This window comes from Symphalangus syndactylus, chromosome 4, assembly GCF_028878055.3.
Source record: "Symphalangus syndactylus isolate Jambi chromosome 4, NHGRI_mSymSyn1-v2.1_pri, whole genome shotgun sequence".
NCBI classification, from domain to species: Eukaryota; Metazoa; Chordata; class Mammalia; order Primates; family Hylobatidae; genus Symphalangus; species Symphalangus syndactylus.
In genome coordinates, this window is record NC_072426.2 from 144644372 (window position 1) to 144665414 (window position 21043).

Sequence of the window (21043 nt, forward strand, 5' to 3'; positions counted from 1 at the left end):
TGTGAAGATAGTTTCCAAATTTGTTAAGAAAGGTAATGGAATATTTTATGAAAAGCAATCTCTTTATATTTAAAGGTTTAAAATGTAGCAGGTTGATAGCCTAGAATATTTCAGAATACCTTAGTAAGCATTAAATCAAAATATTGATATAGTTACTAAAATGTCAACCTATTCCACTAATAGTTAGCTAAACATTTTGCATGAAACCATATGCAAATGCATTACAGCTAGGGTGACCAGGCACCCCATTTTTGTCTGCAATATTCTTGATTTAGTGTTTTGGCCTTGGTATTCCATGTGAATTACTATTGTTCTGGATTATTTGTTGCTTTAAATAAAAGTATTATTATTTAAAATATTTTAAAATGTGCCATAATATATTCAGCAGACCTCCACTGATACTTATAACTTCTGCCTTGATCTCATCTAGTAGTGTGTGAGATGCATTTTAATCCATGATTAAGTCATAAAGATCAAAGATGAGTAGTAGTAAACCATATCTCTTTTCCATACCTTTGTAGACATAATGTAAACAACATCATCTTTTCAAGGACATTTTCTGAGTCTACAAAGTGTTCTCAGACACAAGAGTCCAGGGACAGTTAGTTCTTCAGGTATACCGGTATAGAGAGAGTATTCCATCCTGCTGTCTCTACAGCCAATGGTCAAGTGGTCCATGTTATTAACACCATTGGGTAATCAGTCAGTATCAGAAGTGAAAATAGTAAATCATATAACAAGTGTTTGTAAAATATATGCAAGAAATAGACATTAATAAGTTCTCCTATAGAAAATATGGACAGTGGTCTGAATGTACTTCCTACAGGGATTTTAAAATCTAGTTTGTGATATAAATTGACAGCTACTTATTATATTATTCTGAAATTATTTTATATTTCAATAACAACAATCAAAAATAGTGCATGTTTTCCTAGGCAAGCCAGAAGAATATAAGCATATTAATGTATATACATTACATATATTCATAAATAAAAATATACATAAAAATTATACAAATGCATATATAAATCGGTGCATAATAACATCTATAAATAAGACTGTATATACATAAGAAAAAGACAAAACTAAAACACACACGAACACAAGTAAACAGATCAACACAAACAAACACAGTTGTCTTTACATTTATTTTATTTTTTAATTTTGTTATTTTTAATTTTTGTGGGTATATAGTAAGTATATATATTTATGGTATCCATAATATACTTTGATACAGACATGCAATGCAAAATAATCACATGAGGGTAAATGGGGTATCCATCGTCTCAGGCATTTCTCTTTTGTGTTACAACCAATCCAATTATACTCTTTATTTTAAAATGAATAATTAAATTATTTTGTATTTTGACTATAGTCACCCTATTGTGGTATCAAATAGTAAATCTTAATGGTTCTTTCTGTTTTTTGTACCATTAACTTTCCTTACTGCCCCTCATCCCTAACTACCCTTCCAAGCCTCTGGTTACCATCCTTTTACTCTCTATCTTCAAGAGTTCAATTGTTTTAATGTTTAGCAAAGTTTCTCTTTCTGTGCCTGGCTTATTTCACTTAATATAATGACCTCCAGTTCCATTCATATTGTTGCAAGTGACAGGATCTCATTCTTTTTTTGGCTGAATAGTACTCCATTGTATATTTGTACCACAGTTTCTTTGATCTATTTGTCTGTTTTTGGACACTTAAGTTGTTTCCGAATCTTGCTATTGTGAATAGTGCTGCCATAAACATGGGAATGCAGATGCCTCTTTGAAACACTGATTTCCTTTCTTTGGGTAAATAACTAAGAGTGGAATTGCTGGATTGTAGGGTAGCTCTATTATTCGTTTTTTGAAAAACCTCCAAACTGTTCTCTGTAGTGTTTGTACTAATTTATATTCCCACCAACGGTGTACAGGAATTTCTTTCCTCCACATCTTTGCCAGCATTTTTTATTGCCTGCCTTTTGGATAAAAGCCATTTAACTGGGTTAAGATGAGATTGTAGTTTCAAGTTTCATTTCTCTGATGATCAGTGATGTTGAGTACCTTTTCCCATACCTGTTTGCCATTTGTAAGTCTTTTTCTTTTTGAGAAATGTCTACTCAGGCGTTTTGCCCATTTTTAATTGGATTACTAGATTTTTTCCAGTGAAGTTATTTGAGCTTCTTACATATTCTGGTTATTAATCCTTTGTCAGATGGGTAGTTTGCAAATATTTTCTCCCATTTTGTGGGTTGTCTCTTCACTTTTTTGATTGTTTCCTTTGCTCTGTTGAAGCTTTTTAACTTGATGTGATCCCGTTTGTCCATTTTTGCTTTGGTTGCCTGTGCTTGTGGGGTATTATTCAAGAAATATTTGCCCTTTCCAGTATCCTGGAGAGTTTCCCCAATGTTTTTTGTGGTCGTTTCATAGTTTGAGGTCTTAAATTGAAGTCGTTAATCCATTTTACTTGATCTTTGTATATGGCAAGAGATGGTGTCTAGTTTCATTCTTTTATATATGGTTATCCAGTTTTCCCAGAACCATTTATTAAAGAGACTCCTTTCCTCAGCGTAAGTTCTTGGTGCCTTTGTCAAAAATGAAGTTGACTGTAGATGTGTATGCATTTATCTCTGGGTTTTCTGTTCTGTGCCATTGGTCTCTGTGTCTGTTTTTATGCCAGTACTGTGCCATTTTGGTTACTATAACTCTGCAGTATAATTTAAGGTCAAGTAATGTTTTGTTCTTTGCTTAGGATAGCTTTGGCTATTCTGGGTCTTTTGTTTTTCCATATAAATTTTAGGATTGTTTTTATTATTTCTGTGAAGAATGTCACTGGTATTTTGAGAGAGATTACATTAAATCTGTAGATTGCTTCAGGTAGTATGGACATTTTGACAATAGTGATTCTTCCAGTCCCTGAACATGGACTGTTACTAGTTTTTTGTGTCTTCAACTTCTTGTATCAATGCTTTACAGTTTTTATTGTAGAGAATTTTCACTTTTTCAGTTAAATTAATTAGTAAGTACTTTATTTTATTTGTAGATTTTGTAAATGGGATTACTTTCTTGATTTCTATTTCAGATTGTTCACTGTTAGATTCCCTTAAATTTATACGAGGGACCATTGGGCTATTGTGTTACCTATTGGTAGATCAGAAAACCAAAGATTTTACAGGACTATTTCCCTGCTGGTTTTATGTGAGTTTAAGTTTCCTGCAAACACCTGACTACAAATTTTAAGTTAGAGCTAGCCCAAGCAACATCACCACCCTTTAAGGAAAAAAAAGACCATTTCTCCTGAACCTATTAATGAGAATAGATGCTCATGATTTACACACTAGTACCTAGTGTTATCTACACATTAACATACAATAGCTAGTTTGAGTGGGTGGAGAAGAGATTTTTCATGGAGAAGAAAAATGACTAGATTTTACCTCTTAGGTTGCATTGGGGGCAGTGCTAGTGTGGATGGCATCAGATGGTACCAGGGTGGAGGCATAGTCAAGCCAGGATTGAACTACACTGAGAGCTATTGTGGGCTTTTGTGGGCCAGGAAAAGATCCCCAGACTCCAAAGGCTATACAGCCTAGAATGAACCTTTTCTGATCAGTTCAAGCTGGATATAGAGAAGCCCAAAGCAGTTCAGAAGAATACCTGGATTAGAAACACCTGGAGAGTTAGGTGTCCGAGTTAATTTTCGAGGAGATTGACAAGCATAGAAAAAAAGAGGTCTTGATTTCAAACTCTTTTGAATGCCAAAGTAGATGGTAGATAAAGAAAGCTAGATCCGAGGCAGAGTTTTGGACCCTGCCTCCTAGATGAAAAAAAAAAAAAAAAAAATATATATATATATATATATATATATTCGATATATATATGTTTGATATATATATTCGATATATATGTTTGATATATATATTATATATATATATGTTTGAGATATATATATATATCGAATGTGAATTAAACATTAGTACTGGATTTTAGTTCCTAAATAAAATTAATAACAAATGAAAATTGGCCTAAACTTTGACATTTATCCTCTACCCTGAGGGCTATAGTGATGTTACTGATTATATGAAAATCAGAAGACACAAATCTTCTGGCAAAGTATCAATATATATTTACTAGATATTTCAAAATAATTGAGATGTAGTTAGTGATTTAACACTTGCATGTGTAGAAAGCTGACTTAGTTAATCACTATATGAAGTATGGATTTTTTATTTAGAGCAAATAACTGTGCTTCAAATTAATTTCACTCATTTCAAGCTTTCTTGTGATCATGATTAAAATTGCAAGATTAGCTGTTAATAAGTCCTTCTATTAGCAGTTGCACTTTGCCCCATTGAATGGGTGCCAGATTCTATAGGTTTGTTTAGATGGTTTAAACTAAAAATTAGTAACTTAATTCCAAATATGCTTTGATTGATTTCATCCGTGTCATTATTCATTATTTAGTGTTTATTATTGTGAGTGTTCTTATAAACATAGATTTAAACTTCAACATTGAAGATAAAATAATTTGCATAGTTGTTAATTGCATAAATACAAATTTTTGTTGAACACAAGTTCTGTGGAAAAATAACAGTTCTACAAAATTAAAACTGTATGAAGCCTGTGTCCTTAGAACTCACAATTGCATTCAAATTGCAAAATTTTACCAATAAAACAAAATAGAGTTTTCAAAATTTAAATACACACATATTCTGAATAATTGTTCTCTTGTATATGATGATGAAGCTGATATTTAATACAAATTATACTTAAGCATTCATATGTGCTTTCTCTTTCCTGACCATCACCAACTCAATTTTACTAAGTTTTGAACATTTAAATGATAACTTTTAAATCAATTGTAGTAACCTAAAGATATACAGAACATTCTTTTTGTAAATTAATATTCAAAATTTTCTTAAATTTTGTACAAAATGAGTTGAAAATCTTTAATCATATTATTTGATATATGGAACATAAAAAAAGTTCCACTATTGAAGTTTTAGTGTGTTGTTATGATTGAAAATGAGACTTAAAATACAAAGGCATTAAAAGTTAGCTCTCAAAATAGTGGAGAAACTGAAAAAATAAGTAAATAATGAGATAGGATAGTCTTTTGCCACGTGGGGCAGCCACAGTGAACCACAGCCCCCAGTCAGCCAGGCAAGGACAAGGGTAAACTGCCAATAGTCTCCAGTGTACTGTTACCAGATGATTTTGCTTCACTGTAGGCTAATGTAAATGTTCTTAGCACGTTTCAAACAGGCAAGGCTGAACTATAATACTGAGTGGTTCAGTGGCATTAAATGCATTTTCAACAGGTTATTTTCAATTTATAATATGCTCACTGGGAAGTAACACCATCATAAGTCGAGGAGTATCTGTAGGCTGAGATTGCTGAAACAGAATTAGAAACATTTTACTTCCTGATTCCTAATCATATTTCTTTATGCCCCGCAATTGTGTTTCTGTTTTCTTGTTCTTTCAGCCAGAAATAACTTTTGTTAGTCAATTTATATATTCAGCAAGGACCAGCTCAAATGTCACTTTTAGCACACTTCCCTTGATTCGTAGCTTTTATTACTATCAATTTTAACTTGCTCAACACATATAAGCAATTCAATTGAAAAAAAAAAATGAAACTTCATCTACCTTGATTTTTGCTAATCAATTTTTTCTTTGTAAATTTTATCACTTGGTGAAAGGAAATGTTCTTTATTTTAAATTCTACAGCACTTTCCTCTAATAATGAACACATCTCTGATCCATTGGGTTGAAGTATAATTTCAGCTCATTATTGTTTTTGTTTTTGATTTTTTTTTTTTTTTTTTTTAAGACGGAGTCTCTCACTGTCTCCCAGGCTGGAGTGCAGTGGCGCGATCTCTGCTCACTACAAGCTCCGCCTCCCGGGTTCACGCCATTCTCCTGCCTCAGTCTCCAGAGTAGCTGGGACTACAGGCGCCCGCCACCGTACCTAGCTAATTTATTTTTGTATTTTTAGTAGAGATGGTGTTTCACTGTGTTAGCCAGGATGGTCTCGATCTCCTGACCTCGTTATCAGCCCACCTTGGCCTCCCAAAGTGCTGAGATTACAGGCGTGAGCCACTGCGCCCGGCTGTTTTTGTTTTTTATAACCACAGGCATACTTAAGATTATAAAAATGTTAAGCCTTCAAGTTAAAATACATTAAATTATTAATTTGCCTTTCTCTATAAGTGCTGCAAATACTTGTAGGAAAATTCTTATTTGATGATAAATTGAAGGTAGAATTTTTTAATATTTTAGTCTACATCAAGCCAATTTCAACTGTGAATAGAAATATGAGTATAAAGTTTTTAAGACACTCAGAGCACATAATATTCTCAAATTAAGGGATTTTTAATGTCCATGGTTTTCTAACCTCAATTTTGCAGACATTTTAAATTCTGTTTGTTTTTGTGTTTACTACCATGGATCTTTTATTTTTTGTGGGTATAAGGTTTTGGGCTATAGGTATATCTCTTTTATTTTTCTTTGCTTTATTGCACTTTGCAGATATTGTGTTTTACAAATTAAAGGTTTTTAGCAATTCTATTGAGATTTTCTAACAGCATATGCTTGCTTTGTGTCTCTGTCATATTTTGGTAATTCTCACAGTATTTCAATTTTTTTCATTTTATATCTTTTATGGTGATCTTTAATAAGTGATCTTTGATGTTACCATTGTAATTATTTTGGAGCACTATGAACTGGACTCATATAAGATGGCAATTGTGATCAATGTTGTGTGTGTTCTGGCAGTTCCCCCATCTCCACTTTCTTGGGCCTCCCTCTTCTATGAGAGACAATAATATTAAAATTAGGCCAATTAATAACCCTATAATGACCTCTGAATGTTAAAGTGAAAGGAAGTTTCACATATATCTCACTTTTAATCAAATTATTAAAGTTGCAAAAATGGTTAAGTATAGTGAGGAAGGCGTGTTGAAAACCTAAATAGAATAAAACCTGGGCCTCTTATACCACAGTTAGCCAAGTTGTGAATTCAAAGGAGAAGTTTTTGAGGAAATCCAAAGCGCTACTCCAGTGAACATACAAATGATAAGAAAGAAAAATAGCTTTATAGCAGATATGAAGAAAGCTTTAATAGTCTGAATAGAAAATAAAATCAGCCACAACATTTCCTTAAACCGAAGCCTAACTCAGAACAAGTCCTAACTCTCTTCAATTCAATGCAGGCTGAGAGAGGTGAGGAAGCTGTAGAAGAAAAGTTGGAAACTAGCAGAGTTTGGCTGATGAAGTGTAAGGAAAGAAACTGTTTTTATAACATAAAAGTGCAACATCAAGGAGCAAGAGCAAGTGCTGGTGTAGAAGCTGCAGCAAGTTGTCCAGAAAATCCAGCTAAGATCATTGATGAAGATGGCCACAGTAATGACAGATTTTCAGTGTAGATGAACCAGCCTTCTATTGGAAGAAGATGTTGTCTAGGACTTTCATAATGTGAGAGAAGTCTATGCCTGGTCCCAGAGCATCAAAGGACAGGCTGACTTTCTTGCTGGGGGCTAATGCAGTTGATGACTTCAAGTTAAAACCAATGCTCATTTACCATTCCAAAAATTCCAGGTCCCTTAAGAATACTGATAAATCTTATCTGTCTTTGCTCTAGAAATCAAACAGCGAAGCCTAAGTGACAGCATATCTATTTAATGAATATTTTAAGTCCGCTTTTGTGATCTACTCCTCAGAAAAAAAGTTTCCTGTCAAAATATTACTTCTCATTGACAATGCCCCTTTTCGCTCAAATTCTCTAATGGAGTTGTACAAGGATATTAATGTTGTCCTCATGCCTGATGACACAACATCTATCCATTCTGAAGCCCATGGATAATGGAGTAATTTCCATTTTCAAGTTTTATTGTTTAAGAAATATGTTTTATAACGCCATAGCTGATATAGATATTAATAGTTATTCTCCTAATGGATCTGGGCAAAGTAAATTAAAAACTTTCTAAAAAGGATTAACCATTTCAGATGTCATTAAGAACAATCGTGAAACAAGTTAAAATATCAATAATAACAGGAACTTGGAAGAAGTAGATTCCAACCTTCATGGATAACTTTGAGGGGTTCAAGTCTTCGGTGCAGGAAGTAACTACAGGTATGGTGGAAATAGAAAGAGAACTAGAATTAGAGGTGGAGCCTTAAGATGTGACTGAATCGCTGAAATCTCAGAATAAAACTTGAACAGAGGAGGAGCTGCTTCTTATGGATGAGCAAAGAAAGTGGTTTCTTGGGATGAAATCTACTCCTGCTGCAGGTGTTATGAACACTGTTGAAATGACAACAAAGTATTAAGCTTAGTTGCTCAAACGTGAAGAGTTTCAGAGGATTGACTCCAATTTTGAAAGAAGTTCTACTGTGAATAAAATGCTATTGAACAGCATCCCATGCTGCAGAAAAGCATATTGCTTTGAAAGGAAGAGTCAATCGATGTGACAACTTTCTTGTACTTTTTAAGAAACTGCCACAGACCCCCTTATCTTCAGCAACCACCACCTTGATCAGTCAGCAGCCATCAACATCCTCTACCAGAAAAAATGATTATAATTTGCTGAAGGCTCATATGACTGTCAGAGTATTTTTTTCAATAAAGCATTTTTAAATTAAGGTATGTGAACTGTTTCTTTAGACATAATGCTATACGACACAATAGACTACAATTAGTGTGAACACAACTTTTACATGTACTGGGAAACCAAAAAGCTTGTTACTTGTTTTATTGTTATATTGACTTAATGTGGTGGTCTGGACTGAATCCACAATATCTCTAGGTATGCCTGTTGCTTCTGTATATAAGAGCGCTACTCACTTTTACGTGTTGAAAAAAAAATGTGCATGTGCTTGTATAGTTAAATATTATGCATTTGTTTGGGGAAGGATGTAATTATAACTTGAGAATAATGATAGGAGGGCAGAATGTCATTTTTATGCCATTATAAAAATTCTCTCCACTTGAAAGTTTAGTTAATCTTTTTAGGTCCGTTACAGACTCACTTCTTTTGTCTTATTTGCTAAGACAATATAAGCTAATTTAGTTTAATCATTTTGTGGAATTTTATTTTTGGTAATAACAACACCCGAGGGAAAAAAAGACATTTTCTGTAGACAGACACACACACACACACACACACACACACACCCCCGAGGCCCACAAACAAAAACATTTTTAAAATGCTGACGTGTTTTACAACACCTGTCTTTGTGTTCTGTACTGCAGATGCCGTGTAGTATACAAAATGTTACTGACATTTGTAATATGCACTGGCAAGCAGCAGGCAGGTTTTTTAAATTTACTATTTTGTGAAATATGATTTTTCTTTCAAAATGCTTGATTATGTAGTTGTTTTTGACTGCAGTAAAGAAAAAGAGTTAAGTTACAAAAGTTACTTATAAAATTGTATGATGGTTAGACAGTTTATTCTGATACTTCACTGCCAACTATTTACTTTGATTTTACTTAAAGTGGCATTATAATGCCAATGGCTAAACACATGCTGTGTCCACTATAGTAATAATTGTACCATGTTTTCATTAAATATATAATTATTATATAAATCTCTAAGATTATAAGACAATTCTGAAATAGCCACTTCCATATATCCTTTTTTAAATAGACTTACTTTAAAATTTTCTTTTATATAGATTCGGAGGACTTTAACTAGATCAGTGTGGACACTCATGCTGATTCATTTTTAGTTGACTGTTAATGAATGTGCATTAAGACATGTCTACTTATTTCCACTAAACAATCTTATCAACAGATGCTTACCTCTGTAAATTATCTGTTAATATAGAAGTTGATGACGTAACAGAGAAAATAAAGTCATAAAATTAAGTGTTTAAAAGCATCCCATCCAACCATATGTTGGAATTCTTGCCTCCATTAGTATACGTTCTACCTTAGGGTACCTACAATAGCCCCTTTATATAATAATTCAGGCTAATTTCCTGATAGTGGGTTAAAACCTGGCATGGCTTAAATGCCATTAGGAGACACTATTCCCAGTGGCCACAATTCTCTATGATATGTATCTAGTGATATATATCTAGTGTCTAGTGAGGCAAATTATATCTTGTAATTCATTTGAGCATTAAATAGTTAACCACTGCTTTCATATTTGCAAAGACTATGTGGAACCTTCTTAAGGAATTTTTAAAAAATTATTACATTCATTATTTCTGAAGAAAAGGCACAGGGGTTTGGTAAGTGTTGATGAACTTACTGAACTCTAGACTGGGTTTATACGTAATGAAATGTCTTAACATTTCCAAATACCTACAAAGTTCACATGAACGTTTAAGCCTGAATGTTCAACTTCTTCCAGCTTCTGAAGTGTGTACACATCAAAACAAGGCTATTATTTAAAATTTTTGAGATCCTTTGTACTCCTCTTCAGAGTTACTTTAGAATTTCCAAGGATCCTTTCTGCTCTAATCCGTTGTGTAAAAACTCAAGACCTATGCAGACCCTCTGTAGTGATTCTCTAAACTGTAGCCACACTAGGGGCTTATAAGATTACTAATAATTAGAAGATGCAAAATTGAATCCAGATTCAGGCTTTTTTTCTTGTTGTCATTGACACTCATCTTAATTTTCAGTATATTAATTTCTGAAGGTTATTGTTCACAAAAGGTGTCAGTTAAAATTGTTACAGAGTAGTAAAAAAATAGTAAAAAAAAGGCTGGACAAGGGCAAACCTGAATTTAAAGTTAAACTAACAAATTTTAACGCACATATTATTCCTTAAAGTATTTTAATTATTTTAGTTAATTCTCATTTTGTATTTCTTGACTATTCTTTAATCACATATCATTTTATTTAATTTATATTTACCTAATAATAATGGATACATTAACAAAAGGACAGATCTTTTAAAATACTTTGGGAATGTTCGGGCTAAAAATAGGACAATTATAATAGAAGACTATAATAGTAAATTAAAGGGACTGTTCAACTGAAAAAGAAAAGAAAAAATCTTTATTATCTTCTTAGCTTTATAATTTGTCTGATAGAGACCCAAAATATATATTTATAGCAATTAATATTTGCTATTTTTATTATATACTTAACACGAAGAATTCTAAAACGAATATTAAAGAAGTGAATAGACCAGTGAGACATCGTTTAAAAGTTGATTATTTGTATTGTAATGCATATAGTTAAAAACTGGAATGGAAACAACATAAATTGAGTCTGAGGTGTTCACGCTAACCATTTACTGAAATTATTGTGGCCTTTTCAAAAATCCTCCACCCCTCCTGCCCACTGGGCACTTTGCTGCCCTTTCTATGCTTTTTTAAAAATAGCTTTATTGAGACATAGTTCCCATACTGTACAATTCTTCCACTTAAAGTGTACGATTCAGTCGAGTTTAGTATATTCCCAGATGCTTTCATGTTGTTATCTCTTCTTTCTCCTGCTCTTTTATTAGCCTTCCCCTGACCTACTTCTCAACTAAAGAGTATTTTTATTAGAAAGCTAATGATATGAAATGACCTAGCACTGCGACTGGTAAATTGCCACTAAGAACCTGTCCTAACTGAGCTGTATTATAGGACACTGGGGTGACTGTTACACTTCACTTTATTAAAACCCATATAGATTAAGGAATAGGAGGAATAAAAAGATATCTTGAGGATAATAAGAAAGTATCATCAGATATGTTTATTTCCAACAGTCTTGGCATCCAAATCAAAAGTACTAAAGGGAAGTTAGAGTCCCTTTATGTATCAGTGGTGGTAATTCTCATAAAATTGAAATTCATAAATGCCTGCCCTGAATTTACCAACCCTAGTAATTTATGAATCACATAGTGCTAAAGTTACAGCAGTTAAAGTTACTATGCATGCCTGACACATGGAAGTGTGTATAGGTTTTATATTAATAAAATTAATATGAAATTTATTATTTCATTTATATATTTATAATAATAATTCATATTAATGAAATTAATATAAATTAGGTTTTATATTAATGAAAGCACATATTACTAGTTCATGAAACAAATCAATGGGAATTTGTTTCATGTGAACTAATGCACCAGTTACTTACATTTCCACACATTTAAAAAGTGATGATGAACTCCTTCAACATATTAGAACCTACAAACACTAAAAGCCTCTTAAGAGTTTTGTAGCCTAAGCATTCATTTGGGTCTAGTTTCTATTGTTTCCAAAACTAATTTGCACGTGTTAAAGGCATTAATATTATCTTAACTGCTATTGCACATCAGTTGTACGCTTTATAATTTAAAAATCTGGTTGCATATATATTTCTGTGATTGGAAACTACATGCATTATGATTTTACATGTAATCATCTGGAATTGAATCTTAATTATAGAGTTACCTTATTTTAGTAGGATGTTGTTATTGTTTAGAGAATAATGGAGAGTTAATTTGTTGCAAAGATTAAAGCTAACACATGTTGGTGATACATTTGATTTACCTTCCTCATAGAAGGTTTCTCCAACAGTAGAATGTATAATTTAAACTTTTGCATAACGTAATTTGTGAAATGTTTTGTATGTCATACAAAAACAAAGAATTGTCAGCAATCTTATTAGAAATATAAATTATTCCTCTAAGGGAAAAACAACCCATCAAACATTATCTTACAAATGTATGAAAATGATTCTATAAGGAAAATAAATCAACTAAGCAGTATTGGAATTTATTTCTACAGACATTAAATAATATATCTACTAAACTAATGATGAGTATCCATAGATTACATCTCTACTGGCTCTTAGTTCTTCAATTAAATAGAAGACCCAAATTAAGGTATTAGAACCTATCTATATCCAATTGGAATCTTTATGCCTATAGCCCTTCTTTGAAATGTGACTCAGGTATCTGTGCTAGTGGGACAGATTAGAATTCATTTTGTTGCTACAATTTCGGATAGTAAAAATACACAAGAGCCATACGATATGTTACCCTTCCTCTCACTTACTTCTTACTCAATCTGGTATTTTAAAATAGCTGCTTAGAAAACTACTCTTAAGTTTCCAAGCTGTATAGAAGGAACAAAAAAGGGAAGAGGCATGTGCAATATAAGCGTGTGTGCACACACACACACACACACACACACACACATCTGCTATTCCCTTAATATAGTTTGCTCACTTCTCGATTAAAATCCTTAATGTCAGGGCATGTTGGTAACTTGTTATTATGCTGTTGTTATTTTCTGAAAAACAGAAATCTTTTTCCAGAAACTTATTTTAAGGTAATTTCCCTAAATAAAAATATCAGTAATTAAATGGACACAGATAAAGGAAAAGATATAATTTAATTCTATTCATAAGGAACCTATCCTTTCAAATCTGTGACTGAGTTATAAGAACAGAGAGGGCAAAATAGGGAGAAATTAAATATATTGTGATCAAGAGCTACATATAATCAAAATCAGCTGTAACAACTTAAAAGCAAGTCTTCTGCCAGCCTTATCTATATATTTTCGTCCTACTGGATAGCCTAAAAGACATCTTACATATCAATACTCTAATGTAAAGAAAAGCTATAGCCTTCACAAATCACTGGAAAAGGAGCTACATAGAAAACATGTTCGTCTTAATAATTAGGTGGGCATGAATGTGGGAGGAAGGCTGCTTTTTAATAGGATCTATGTTTGACCTTGTCTTATATATGTTATTGACATCTTTCGGAAATGAAATATGCATGACAGCTTCTAATTAAGCATTGTGATTTCTTCACTAGTTTAGTAATAATGACAAAAACAACAACAACAATAAAAATACACTTCACCTGATCAATCTAGAAGAATGTGCCTTCTTCTTATCGATGACATTCAACGTTGTGCCAGTTAATTTCTGTTCTGATTAAGTAAATGGACACTGGTCTTAGATTGCAAGTAAGAATTCCGGCTAATCTGAACCCTAAGAAGTTTTTCCTATGAGCTTTGTTCACACTGAGTCCTTCATGTGGCTTATCATTATCTCCACCTGTGAACCCCTCAGGGTCAGCTAAGGGCATTTTTCATACTTACTGCTGCAACTTAGCAGTGCATTAGAACCTGAAAAATCTCATAGCCAAAATTTCAGCATGTCTCTACTGCCAAAATTGGTTGAGTTCCCATTTAATTTGTAAACTTAGTTAATAAGCATTCTAATTTATTAAGCATAACTTCAACAAGTATTTGACTACCATTCCTCTCCCCAAATGTTTGAAGACATTTTGAAGGTACAGTCATTTATTGTCTTGTTGGTCAATTGATGGATTTTTCTGTGGCACGGTTGTCATTTTTTTTTTAGTGATTTGGATTCTAGAAGCAACAAAAGTCTTGTTAAAAAAGAGGGGGAAAAAAGACCTTAGCAAACCAGGCTTCTTGTGACATTTGAAAAGTCTCCCGCTGTTATAAAGGGAAGAGAAAAACTATTTGAACAGAAAAACGATTCAGTTAATAATAGGATTAAGGAGGAAAAATTATAAAAAATAAAAGCATTTTAAACAGGCAACACTAGATCTGAATTAGTTGTGCTGCATAGTTTACACACACACACACAAAGAGAGAGAGAGAGAGACAGAGAGAGAGAGAGTTCCCTAAGAGAAAAAGGGTTCTAACATCTTATGCATGTTTCTAAAGACCTAAACTACCTCAGGATTAAAGAAGAAAACATACATCACTAGAAAGTAACACATTTGCTGGCAGCCTGCTCTCAGCAGCTTGGTAAAACCTAAAGATACCACTGCTACATATTGCACTGATGTACCACTACAGAGTGATGGTGCTAAGGATGTTTCTTCTAAACATATGGAATTGCCCCAAGCCAGCAAGTTGTTTAATGGCATATTGGATCCATATGTTAAAGAGCGGGAAATTACTTAGAAGAGTGCAAAGCTATAATTATTTTCTCTGTTACCAGCCAGCACATTGCAAATCAGCTTCTCAAGGATGCAGATTCTCCACACAGTATAGCTCAAACTTTAGCTTCTCTTTTTATTTTGATAAAGATGAATCTGAAATATGTAGTTCCAATAAATTTTCCCCCGGATCACTTATGACATCATCATCTTGGATGCTTTTTTAAAATGATATTCCTGGTCCACCATCCCAGACTCACAGAATCAAATCTCTTAAATTTTTGAACTCAATAGATGGGACTTCAGAATGCTTCAACTTAAGCTGACTCAATCACTCTCTAAGGACCCACTACATTTGGGAACCACTGTTGCAGGGCATAGGGCAGCTAGTCACCTGCAGAAAATGCTTGGACACAGTTTGGTTAGATTACTGCTTAATGCACAGGCCATATTAAATTTTAAAAGTAACATACTATTAAAGTGTTTGTGGATTTGTTATCAAAGAAAATAACTGCCAGGCCTTTACCCTCCTATTCCTCTATCAAGGTGTTGACTGCACACTAAAGGGAAGGCATCAAAGTTGTGGTAGTTCTATTGGAAAACACGCCCCCCACCCATCCAATTTTGTATAGGACAAACTTAATTGGCTATTCTTGGTTACTTTTATTTTAGTTTAGAGCTTTCAGTTTGAAAAGAACAAAGGACAGAAAATTGTTGAAATTTATTTACACACACACACACACACACACACACGCAGCAATACCTCTAACTTGTACCAGCAACTTCACTAACCACACGGCAGCTGCAAGCGTTCAATTTCTTTAATTTTGTTTCAATTAAATATATTTAACTTTTAAAAATAATTAGGAAGCAACTACCAAGCAGGGGAGGAAAGCTGTTCCTTATAGTAGAGATTCAATAATTCTGTTTCAGTTTCACTGTCTAAATTTGCTTTATCTGCCCCTGTTTTCGCTTTTATTTCTAACCCTAATTTTAAAGTTGTTTTTGTATGTCATGCCCCAATCTTCTTGAACAAAGATATGATTGGGTCAATTTATTTTTAGTCAAATAGGAATCAAAGAATGGAAAGATACCTCTGTCAGACCAACCCAGAACTCAGGCCTTCCTCATGTCCAGTATGTGAATTTTTCCTTTGGCTAGGGGGCCAAAGTCTAGAGATAGCAATAACGTATTTGGCTACTTTTCTTGGCAGGGATGGGTTACGCACTTAGAAAGTTATTAGTTTAAGTTTACATGTGGAAAGGAGGGGGGAGGAGAGAGAGAAAAAGAGAAGAAAAGGCATTTTTTCTTTGCTATTAGACCAACACTTCCCACCCATGCAATTCATTCTATAAAAATATCCATGTAAATGGTGTGGAGGTAAGGGTCGTTTGCTAACTTTCCAGCAGTTGTGGAGGTAATAATATTACTTAGCTTTCCATCTTAAGTATTTTGTGTTGTAAATGGCAAATTTTCCAGCATTCCCTGAGGTTTAGAAGAATGACTCAGAGTGATACCACATCAACCTATTTGGAAATCTCAGCAACTACATAGCAGATTGACAGTTTTTGTCCATTCACTAGGTTGCTTCTGTCAAATGACAACTATTGTCACAAGAGGAAATGTTCATGAATTCAGTATTAATTGTCTGACCCTATCATTTCCTACTTGGTTTCTGATTGTCTTTTACAACTTGAAAATATTCCTGAGAAAAAGCTACAAAGAAAACAATAGTGATTTTCCCAAAAGCCTGCAAAGAAAAGCCCTGTCTATAGAACTGAGCTGTTATTCCAATAATACATTGCTCAATTCTTCTGAAGAGTAGGTGGGAGTGAAAACTGTTATTTAACATGGTTACATGATGGTGTTTAGCTAAGTATTGTTATTTTACTTTCACTTATATCCAATCACACTTTATCTGTTTTTTAAATGTCCTACCGTGGAAAGAATTGTGTTTGGGTTATTATCTGCATGAGTAATAAACTCAGTGCACATCTTTCTTTGCAGAGATACTGGAGAAGATTCTCTGCTTCCACTAGGAGAAGGAAAACAGCTTTCTGTACTATTTAGTGAAAATGCTTGCTTGCTGTCTCCTCTTAAAAATAAGGGCTAAATATTTTTCATTGACATATTTAATGCCAAGCAGAGTGCATATCACAAGGTAGACTCACTGTAGTAATTCATAGAATAGATAGCTTACTAAATGAATGGATAAATGAAGAAATCAGAGAGGATTTAAAAAGACTGTTCTCTCTGTCACAAAGTAGCTTAACACATGGTTTCTCAAACTTAAATGTGCAGATGAATCACCTGGGGAGCACCTGGAAAATATGGAGTCTAATTGATAGGTCTGAAGTAGAGCCTGACATAATTTCTGAGGTGATGCAAATATTTTGGTCTATGGAACCCATTTTGAGAAGCAAGGCTGAAAGTATCACTGCAAGCAGCAAATTCCCTAGTTCTTAACTTTTTAAATAAGATGAACAATTTTGACATTTAAAATGAATGCCGAAGGTTGCTATATGATATTTTAATTTTTGTATTTGTTAGTTAGAAGAGAATAATATAAATAGCCCCTTTACATTCAGTTACACTTTTAAATGTAACTGCATTTTATTTTTCAAAGAAGCAAAATAATACACATTATAAATGCAATATAATATTTATTAGATCTGCATAGAATATACTTAGCATTTTAAATCCTTTTAGGCAAGTTGTTGTTTTGTACCCAACGTATGGTCTGTGAATCAATGGGGGTCCTGAGGTCCAACAAGTCCATGAGTTCAAAATTATTTTCATGATAAAATGAAGATGTTTTTACCACCCTGATTTTTTGAAAACTAAGATATTTGCCTTTGTTCATTGCACTGATATTTGTTTGGATGGTACAAAAGTAATAGCTTCACAGCATGAATCAACAGTGGCACCAGCTGTACTATTAGTCACTGCATTGTTGACTGACATCTACTTATAGTAAAAATAATGCCATTTCACTGAAGAATATCCATGATGAAGGAATTCAAATTATACTTTATTAATTTTGACTCTAAGTACATGTTCTTTTGATATTCTGTTTGATGAAAAAGACTATGCATACATGCTTTAGCATAATGATGTAGAATGCATATTTCAAGATAAGCACCTGTGCAATCATGTGAGTTGTGAGGAAAACCAGTAAGTGTTTGGTGTTTTTATAGAACACAATTTAATTTACCTTGAAAAAATGACAAACCATAATTTTTCTGATTTCGGTATTATTGGCAGACGTCTTATTGAAAATGAGGGAAATGAGTCTGTCCTGTCAAGGTAAACAACTAACAGTATTTGTTACCAATGATAGAATTAGAGCTTGTAAAGAAAACCCTATTATTAAAAATTTGTATCTGCCATTGTGAATTTGACAGCTCACTAGTACCTAATACTTTACTGATAAAAATAGTGGTGATATTTACAAATACAATTTTGTTTCTTATTCTTGGATAATGAAATCTGTCAACATTTGCAAGATGTGAATTATGCATCAAAATATTTTTCAAATGATCAATGCACTACTGGAAAATCATACATGGTGAAATATTCATTCACAAGTATGAAGATGAGTGGATTTTAATGTAACAGTGTAACAAGTTCATTGATATGGGTTTAAATTCCACGTTGAAAGTAATGATTTTTTAAGTGCCATTTGACCACAATGTCTATTGCTCCCATGTTTATGTCCATGTGTGTTCAATGTTCAGCTTTCACTTTTAAGTAAGAACATGCAGTATTTGGTTTTCTGTTCCTGCATTAATTTGCTTAGAATTATGGCCTCCAGCTCCATTCATGTTGTTGCAATGACATAATTTCATTCTTTTGATGACTGTGTAGTATTCCATGGGCACCTGTGTTAATTCCATGTCTTTGCTATTATAAATAGTGCAGTGATGAATTTGCTGGTGCATGAGGCTCTTAAGTAGAATGATTTATTTTCTTTTGTGTATATACTAAGTAATGGGATTGCTGGGCTGAATGGTAGCTCGGTTTTAAATTCTTCAAGAAATCTCCACACTGCTTTCCACAGTACCTGGATCAATTTACATTCCCACGAACAACGTATAAGGGCTTCCTTTTTCTCGACAGCCTCACCAGCATCTATTGTTTTTTTTGCGTTTTAATAATAGCCATTCTGACTGGTGTGAGATGGTATCTCACTGTGGTTTTGATTTGCATTTCTCTGAGGATTAGTGACACTGAGCATTTTTTCACATGTCTGTTGGTTACTTGTATGTTTTGTTTTGAGAAGTGTCTGTTCAAGTACTTTGCCCATTTTTAATGGAATTATTTTGTTTTTTCCTTGTTGATTTGTTAAGTTCCCTATAAATTCTGGACATTAGGCCTATTAGAGGGTGGAGGGAAGCAGGAGTATAAAATCTACCTGTAGGGTGCTGTGCTCACTCCTTGGGTGATGAGATCTGTATTTCAAACCACAGCATCACATGATATTTTCATGTGACAAATACACATATATACCCTCTGGATCTAAAATAAAAGTTGACATTTTAAAAAAATCATACCTCAATAAGGGTGAAAAAAAACTCCTATTTCAGCAATTGTTGTTAAGCTAAAACAATAAGAAAGAAAGAGGGCTGATCTGGAAGGAGGTTGGAGGAAGGGAGGAACCTGCTAATATAGAGGGAAAAGACGGTAAAGATGTATTTGTGTGTATGTGTGTGTGTGTTCATATTTATGTATCAAAAGGAAAAATAAACAATTTAAAAAGAAAAATATGAAAAATATATAATCTGCAGTTTCTATATGCCATATTATATGAGTGTACTTTCAATTTTATAATTCATGTCTTTCTATAATGCATGAAAATAAAATTACCAATTCAAATATTGCTCTTCTATTCTTTCATACATTATTTTCTCTGAAGTATGTCTTAATTTAATAAAATGCTATAGTCTTCTAAGCAATCCTGCATTACCTCTAACACACACACACACACACACACACACACACTATACACACAGAATACACATATGTATAATTTAAATGATTTTAATACATATTTATGAAATTATATAAATAACTGTAAAATATCTATTAGCTGATAAACTGATCATACAATTGTACTTCATTTAATTTTCTGTCATTGCAAATGTATTCGCTGGTAACAAGTGGGTGTTTATGTGCATGAGAGTTTTTTTTTAATAGTCAAGTACTTGTTACAATTGTTGAATTTACAGATTCCAGTGCAAAATACGCATTGATTTTCAAAGTGTTCTCAAACAATGTTATTTTTTTCTGTTCTTTTTGTAATTCCCATGGGACAGGTAATTTAGAGTAAAAATAAAATATTGGCATAAATACTATTTCATGATACTGAAATACTGAAAAAAATGAGTTAATTAACCTCCTCTAATGTCTCATAAGTGTAATGACATTGAAATGTAATTTAGTTTTATTTTTTGAAAAATTTATTACCTAAAGTATTATATATAGTGGATAAAAAGGTCAATAATCTGGATACAACATTGTTCAAGCAAATGTATTGCAGTTTTGTATAATTGGCCTTGTAATGGCAAAATTCTGTAACAGGTCCACTGAGGCAGTTACAAAGTGAAGTAAATAAATAAAATAATTTCCTCTGTTTCACTCTAGAGGAAGGGTTCAGCAAACATTTTCTGTAAAAAAAAAAGCAGATAGTCAATACTTTTGACTTTATGGGCTATACAGTGTCCGTGGCATCTACTCAACTTCATTGCAGTGGGAAAAGAGCCAGTGTCGGGGGCTGTGTTTCAATAAAATTGTAATCCCAAAATTAATGTGGAGTCAGTCAGCCAGATTTGGCCTAGGGGTTTATATTTCCCAGCTGCAGCTCCAGTAAGATGATGACACTTGTCACTGGATTACTGGCACAAACAAATGTTTAGGCACTCAGTTTAATGCTAGTAATTAGTAGTAGTAGTATTCTTTCTGGTTTAGATGAAGAGTTGAACACACACTGTGTGCCAGTCACTGACCCAGTGTGCACAGTATGGGAATCAATTATCTCAATGTCAAGTCAAAGTTATCAATATATACTTCACCAAGAATATCAAATTTGATGGGGCTGCACACAGATATATGCTGTATTCAGGTTAGAGGGCCATAGAAAGAAAAATCATGAAGCCATAAGTGACAAAGTGTCACAAGCTGAGTTTTGAAGGATAAATACAC